The sequence below is a fragment of the Schistocerca serialis genome, chromosome 1 (genome assembly GCF_023864345.2).
Source record: "Schistocerca serialis cubense isolate TAMUIC-IGC-003099 chromosome 1, iqSchSeri2.2, whole genome shotgun sequence".
Lineage (NCBI taxonomy): Eukaryota > Metazoa > Arthropoda > Insecta > Orthoptera > Acrididae > Schistocerca > Schistocerca serialis.
Window position 1 is genome coordinate 791,611,249 of NC_064638.1, and position 8,476 is coordinate 791,619,724.

At 44.6% G+C, this 8,476-nt stretch overlaps 1 pseudogene; it reads left to right on the plus strand.

Moving 5' to 3' along the window:
• Nucleotides 1–8,140: 8,140 nt before the first annotated feature.
• On the plus strand, nt 8,141–8,258 carry LOC126429051 (5S ribosomal RNA; annotated as a pseudogene).
• The last annotated feature ends 218 nt before the right edge of the window (nt 8,259–8,476 follow it).

Below are 8,476 nucleotides of genomic sequence, written 5' to 3' on the forward strand. Positions count from 1 at the left end.
AAGAAATTGGTTTCTGCTATACGAAATATCTGCCTCACGTGACGTCGTGTGATGCTGAACTCTGTTTTTTCGTTTTTGTATTTTTGAAATCTCGTACTCTTCTTTTTTCGTAGAAGGTGCAGATTATGTTTTGTAAATCTGTTACGTACCATGGGAATATGAAACAAAGAAACCCTGAATTAAACACAAACAGTACACACTTTTACACATAGAACTGACCATGCAGCCCAATTGCAGAAACTGAAAGAAATGGGCCTATAGTTTAGGAAAAGAAGCCTAAAAGTTTGTTTTTAATTTAGTGCTGTTACTCGGTTTATTGCAGCTAAATATCGTCTGAAAGATGGTAACTGGGTAGATCGCACTCTTCTTGGTGTTCTGACCATCTCGTAGCCGTCTCAAGGCACTGAAAAGCTTCCTTACTGGATGGTGCTTATTCAACAAAGTTGTTGCCACTTGTCAACGGTCTTGGTCGTCCATGATGATGGCAATTAATTCACCGTCCGTCGAGACTTCATATCCATGGTGATCAACATCAGATTCGAGCCAGTCTTGAATATTATCTTTCAATATTCTTCTTCAAATCTTGAAGATTCTTTTGTCACCGACCCAGACTGGATACAAATTGGCTATATGGTAGCTCTTCAGGTGCAGACGCTTCTGAAAGAAGGAGCTTATTCCAGACTGTGCCGCGTATAATCCTGAATTTTCTACACTTTCAACTATTTTTTGTGTTGTGAGCGAACGTGTGGGTGCTATTCTGTCATTCTGCGCAACGGATTAATCTGAGATGTACCCTTTACCCTGTGGCTCCTGCAAGATGCAATTTCCACCCCCACACTACTACAGAAGTCAGGCAGATGCTCCTAACGTTCTAAAGAGAAATGCCTGAAAAACTTTCAGCAATAAATATCTTCTGGAGTCGTCCGCTGTAGGGAAATGACACAAAAATTCACAAAATTTCTTACGTAACTGGTGGGATACTTGGGTACTGGAGTAGTGCTAATTAGTGTAAGAAAAACATGAAACTAACGAAAATTATTATTTTTTTTTTGCAAAAATTCTGAGAAATCACAATGGCACTTTTAGTTATGAACTGAACAAGTTATTTCCGGGTTCTTTTCGAAATGTGAAGTTACCTTTTAAGGATAGAGTTCGCTGATGAAATTTCTATACGAAGTTTAAGATTGTTATTGACTTGGCAGAATGGCTGAGAGCAGCGCCTGCTCAAGTAGAAAAATTATCCGTTAGAATGTTGCTAGGTACGGTCAAGGCTGTCGCGTGTGAAATGCAGTGAAGTGTACTGTTGTGGAGGAAATATGGGGCTCGCAAGAGCTGTAGCGCACAATACCGTAAGCTGCGATGACTGCTGTCTGCACCGCTCGCTGCTGACAAATAAGATAACTCTCGTTCTATCTGGATTGACCTTCGGCAATCAAACTCTCCCTACTCCTTGATAAAGTCAACGACTCCTATTCACCCCTAGTCTAAATACTGGTGTGGTACACCGGTCAGATAACCAGTCCACCGCGATGCTACTCAAAAATTCGCTTGCAGGCTTTTAACTGTAACTCTGTCCGTTCACACCGCACAATAAAGGTGGTGGCAAACACAGTGAAAAACGCTTAATCGCAAGGACTCAATATAGAGTCACTCTCGATGGAGGTGCTCTCCCAGTGAAGTACTGAGGAGAGACTTGTTCCTCGCTCTTTGAGTACACGTATGAGCGCACACGCTCTCGTTTCTTGTTCTCGCTCCAAGAGCGACAACGGAATGGCCCCTCTCCACACCAGACGTGAAGGGGTATATCTTTGGTCTCTTCCATTACTCCTTCAGCTCAAGGCGTCAGGAATATTATCTGCCAATCAGCATTGCTCTTCTAAAACGGGAGAATGACATTTCGTTTAAGGCGACCAATCCTGAAATCTGTAGCATCGGCGTTTGGCGTTTGCTGTCTCACTGTGAAAACCTTTGAAACTGCGTGCTATGTTTGTAAAGAATGCGTAGGCTGGGCGCCCCCACATAATGTAGCGGAATTTGCTTGTAAGCCGAACACGGGGTCGTTCTCCCTTTCACTCAGGCCATCGCTGTCTGCTCTATGGGCGGTCGCTGGCCGATGTAGATAGATTGACTCGTCCTCTGAAGGGACCGGCCTCCTGGCGTGCGTTTTGCCTCTTTCGAACTAAAAGCTTTTGTGACCGTCATGGCCGGCCGGTGTGGCCGTGCGGTTAAAGGCGCTTCAGTCTGGAACCGCGTGACCGCTACGGTCGCAGGTTCGAATCCTGCCTCAGGCATGGATGTGTATGCTGTCCTTAGGTTAGTTAGGTTTAAGTAGTTATAAGTTCTAGGGGACTTATGACCACAGATGTTGAGTCCCATAGTGCTCAGAGCCATTTGTGACCGTCGTGTCTTGAATGTGTGTGTATACCAGCCTCGAGTATTTCAACCTCGGTGCGCAATTGCGATTTACTTGTTATTTGAATATCGTTTACATGAATTCATACAACATTGACTTTATCTTATCGAGTTTGGGTTCGAATGAAGCGTCTTGATGTGCGGAATATGAGTGTGAGGGCGGAATATGTAAGCAATGAAGGTCAGGAGACCACGACGTCTTACAGTGTGCAAGCTTCCATCTTTACGGTTAAGTTCATCCGCAACTGTTACTTTTGACGTTCGATATTGTTGCTTTTTCTTAATACTCCCGACCCAAGTTCAATCCACTAGCACCTTTCTGCAGCAGTTCTGCTATCTTAAGTTTATCGGAAACGGTAAACAAATCGCGTTTATGTTTAGTCCCTACTGCGAGAGGCGTAACAACACCAGGATTTATAACAAGTGAAAGTCCAGATGTCAATACACAACATCAGCAATGACGGTTGGCAAGGAAGGGACACTTGTCAAACTGCCAGCTCAGTGGAACTTCTGCACGGCGCTCGCGCAGGTATGAATTTGGCCACTGAAACACCTTCGGTATGCCGATGTTTCTGTTGATCAGTATTCAGATAATCTCTGCTCTACTGTAAATGTTTAAAAACAAATAGAGCGCTGTCATTATAGACGGTGAGCTACATTCCTCATTATTATAGTCATTACATTCAGAAGCTTAAATTGCTACATTTTATGCCTACTTTCGCAGTCTAGAACATCAGACTACGGGTAGTAGAGATTTGTGGTATCTATAAAAGAGCCATGACTACCGTAAGCCAAAATCAGTTTTCACACACCGATTCCGCAGTGTTAAGAATGTTTGTCAGAATAAGCAAACCATTCAACGCAAACCATTCCTATGGTAGCAAAAGACCTACAAATGTTATTTGTAATTGAAGTCAGCGGCTTCACACAGGTATACATTCTGAAACCCAATTGGATGTCGGCTCTTGGCACCCAACAAAGGTGATAATTTTAATTCTAGGATGAAAGATGGAAAAAAATTTAGAGTATAACAAACGTAACTCTGCAAAACTAATACATAACTACTTTCCACATGATCAGAATTTTAACAACCGTTTGAATATAAATTAATATTCTACTGGTTGAACAACAAAAGCCAAAGTCTAATTGTACAGTTGTGACAAGACAGAACAACAACACAGGCATGACTAAAATGAATGACCACGGAAAGTTTAGTCTGGTATATAAGAGAGTAAGGAAGGGAAGTACGGTTTAACGTACCGTCGACCGTCATCAGACAGAGTGAACTCGGATTAGGGAAGGATCGGAGGGAAATGCAGCATTTTTATCTTCAAAGGAACCATCCTGTCATTTTTCTTAAGCTTTTAATAGAAACCTTGGAAAACATAAATCTCCGAGAGCGGAAGGGGGTTTAAATCGTCGTCCTCGGATGGAAATCCAAATTTTTAACCACTGTATCACATCGTTGGGTAATATAAATCGTTTTGTTACACTACTGAAGTCATTACGATTTTTTATTGTATTCATACATTTTACTGTACCTTACCAAGCAAATGTTATGACCACCTATCTTTCTAGTCAGCAGAATTCTCAATTATAATAGCAAGATGTATTAGGACACGCAGCTGGAATAGATATAACCATAGGAGTAGTAGTACTGATGGTATTAAAACGAAAAACAGTAACGTTAAAGATAAAAATGGCTCTGAGCACTATGGGACTTAACTTCTGTGGTCATCAGTCCCCTAGAACTTAGAACTACTTAAACCTAACTAACCTAAGGACATCACACACATCCATGCCCGAGGCAGGATTCGAACCTGCGACCGTAGCAGTCGCGCGGTTCCGGACTGAGCGCCTTAACCGCGAGACCACCGCGGCCGGCTTAAAGATAAAAGAGAACAGAGATAACGAAAAGAGGATGTAGCGAAGGTGACGACTTTTCGGGTCATATAACATGTGCAAATGTGACTATAATTCTCTTAACACTAACCACTAACCTCGAAGTGTACTTCAATTTTTGTAATCCGTATAGATAAAATCCAATTATGGGGAAAAATCATAGATTCAGTGTACCTGATAAACATCTCTCAAACAATATCGAAACTACAAACATGCGATATGTAATTACAAACAACAAATGAACCACAAAGAGTACACATCTACAGAGAATAATAAGTACATTCTGGAAAAAATGCTGGAAAGAAATACGGTATCAGCAGAGAGAGGCATGAAAGTATTTTGGCTTTAATAATAAATACGGTTTCTACGTTACGTCATCATGCAAATGACACATGTAAACGTAACGTCTTAGGGGAGCATGTCGAGTCAGGTATGTGATAAGTGGTGGTAGGATCTAGTGCTGACAATGTTTTCTAGTACGGGATGGCGTAACTGAGCTGATGCTATCAGCAACTTTGCAGGTGTGAGGGGCTTTGCGATCGCGCGTTGTTTACCACCTGTCCATCATGGTACGATACGCTCCACTGCAGGAAAATTGCGGCACAATAAAGCTTCGAGTACCACGCGTTGAGGATAGATCAGTGCTCCACGCTAAGCCAGATGTACAGATGTTTGCATACTACACTACTAGCCATTAAAATTGCTACACCACTACCACACTTTTCAGAGCATTCACACAAGGTTGGCGCCGGTGGCGACACCTACAACGTGCTGACGTGAGGAAAGTTTCCAACTGATTTCTCATACACAAACAGCAGTTGATCGGCTTTGCCTGTCGAAACGTTGTTGTGATGCCTCGTGTAATGAGGAGAAATGAGTACCATCACGTTTCCGACTTTTATAGGTCGGATTGTAGCCTCTCTCGATTGCGGTTTATCGTATCGCGACATTGCTGCTCGCGTTGGTCGAGATCCAATGACTGTTAGCATAATATGGAATCGGTGGGTTCAGGAGGGTAATATGGAACGCCGTGCTGGATCCCAACGGCCTCGTATCACTAGCAGTCGAGATGACAGGCATCTTATCTGCATGGCTGTAACGGATCGTGCAGCCACGTCTCGATTCCTGAGTCAACAGATGGGGACGTTTGCAAGACAACAACCATCTGCACGAACAGTTCGACGACGTTTGCAGCAGCATAGACTATCAGCTCGGAGACCATGGCTGCGGTTACCCTTGACGTTGCATCACAGACAGGAGCGCCTGCGATGGTGTAGTCAACGACGAACCTAGGTGCACGAGTGGCAAAACGTCATTTTTTCCGATGAATCCAGGTTTTGTTTACAACATCATGGTGGTCGCATCCGTGTTTGGCGACATCGCGGTGAACGCAAATTGGAAGCGTGTATTCGTCATTGCCATACTGGAGTATCACCCGGCGTGATGGTATGGGGTGCCATTGGTTACACGTCTCGGTCACCTCTTGTTCGCATTGACTGCACTTTGAACAGCGGACGGTACATTTCAGATGTGTTACGACCCGTGGCTCTACCCTTCATTAGATCCGTGCGAAACCCTACATTACAGCAGGATAATGCACGACCGCATGTTGCAGGTCCTGTACGGGCCTTTCTGGTTCAAAAATGGTCAAATGCCTCTGAGCACTATGGGACTTAACATCTATGGTCATCAGTCCCCTAGAACTTAGAACTACTTAAACCTAACTAACCTAAGGACCGCACAGAACAAGCAGTCATCACGAGGCAGAGAAAATCCCTGACCGTGAATCGAACCGGGAAACCCGGGGGCCTTTCTGGATACAGAAAATGTTCGACTGCTGCCCTGGGCAGCACATTCTCCAGATGTCTCACCAACTGGAAACGTCTGGTCAATGGTGGCTGAGCAACTGGCTCGTCACAATACGCCGGTCACTACTCTTGATGAACTGTGGTATCGTGTTGAAGCTATGTGGGCAGCTGTACCTGTACACACCATCCAAGCTCTGTTTGACTCAATGCCCAGGCGTATCAGGGCCGTTATTACGGCTAGAGGTGGTTGTTCTGGGTACTAATTTCTCAGGACCTATGCAGCGAAATTGTGTGAAAATGTAATCACATGTCGGTTCTAGTATAATATATTTGTCCAATGAATACCCGTTTATCATCTGCATTTCTTCTTGGAGTAACAATTTTAATGTCCAGTAGTGTATAATATCGCTGCCTGACCCTCCAAAGTAGCGATGGTCACCTCTCTCTCGAGAACGGGCTGTTGCGTAATTATAGAAGTAGAGCTGTCCGTGCACCTTGACGGTGGACGCCAGCCGTGAACGACCCCCATATAAAAGTTATGGGTTTTATGGCAGTTTCATCAGTATCATATATTTGTTAGGAAAAGTGTAGTGTCAGCTTTTGCGTGTCGCGTCGTCGAGGTAACAATCAGGAACATCGCGACAATTACGGAACCAACTAACATGGACTTGATCTTAATTCAGTGATTATTCTAAATGTGAGAGACTTATCTGCGTAACTGAATTTTGTGAGTGGAGACACTTTTATTTCCATATCGTGCCGCGAGACCAACAGCCAGTGGCGTCGTGGAACGGCTACACGTGCACCCTTAAATATCGTCAGTGACATCGTTGTGATCAAGTAACATTAACTGCGAGAATTTTGATGGCTATAAAAACTGCCTGAACGATGATTATGTCTTTCTACATGACACTAATCATGTGTTTTTACATGGCACTAATCATCTTTAAGACAACAAAGGCGCCGTTATCAATATCTCACTGGGTGTGAGCCAGGTTGTGCACTGAAGCTAGATAAGCTAGATGTTCCTTCTGCGATACTGCAGACACACTTGGCAGGAATGTAGTCACTGTACATGGCTGCTGGCAGTGGTGGTCGCGAGAATATACGGTTGCGAGAAAACTGGGCTCTGGATGGCTAAGTGGAACTACTCAGAGAGAAGACCATGGAGTTCGGCATATAGCTCTGTCGCATCGTACTCCATCTTCAGCAGCAACCTGAGCAGCAGTTGGCACCACAATGACACAACGAAGTGTTACCAATTGCTTACTTCAAGGACAGCTCCGAGCCAGCCGCCCTGTATCGTGCATTCGACGACCCCGGACCACCGCCTTTGCATCTTCAGTGGTCTCAGACGAGAACTCACAGGATGGCCGGGTGGAGCTCTGCTGTGTTTTCGCTCGCTCTGCCTCGGTGGCCGTTTGTTGTTTAGGAGGTCACTTGAGGACCTACAACCAACCTGTCTGCGTGCTAGAAACACTGGACCTACAGCTGGAGTTATGGCCTGGAGTGCGACTTCTTGTGACAGCAGGAGCACTCTCGTGGCTATCCCATACACTTGTGTACAAATTTGTTCGTCAGACTTGTGATACGAGGGGGATATTTTCCAAAAGGATAACGTTCATCCACATACTGCTGTTGTAACCCAGCATACTCTATAGAATGTCGACATGTTACCTAGTCCAGCTTGATCACCAGATCTGTCTCCAATAGAGTACGCTTGGGACATTGTCGGATGACAACTTCAACGTCATCCAGTCATCCACAAACAGTATCAACCGTTCCTGTATTGACCGACTAAGTGCCGAGACATGTAACTCCATCCCATAAACTAACATCTGGTAGCTGTACAACACAATGCAAGCATATTTGTTATCTTGTAATATTAATCACTTAAATGTGTTACCTAGATAAATCTATTCCAGAAATTTCATTAGTCTTTATTAATTACTTTTTGGTGTTAAGATTTTTTACCGTCATTGTACTTTGTGCTTTATGAGTTACCTTGGTCTTCATTGGGCAACGGCCTTGTCGCAGTGGATACACCGGTTCCCGTGAGATCACCGAAGTTAAGCACTGTCGGGTGTGGCCGGCACTTGGATGGGTGACCATACGGGCCGCCATGCGCTGTTGCCATTTTTCGGGGTGCACTGAGCCTCGTGATGCCAATTGAGGAGCTACTCGACCGAATAGTAGCGGCTCCAGTCAAAGAAAACTGAGGATGACACGGCGGTCGGATGGTCCCAATGGGCCACTTGTGGCCTGAAGACGGAGTGCTTGGTCTTCATTGTGTGTATGCCCCCCCCCCCCCCCCCCCCACATCCAGCAGCTAGTAAATGATAAATTTCAGCAGC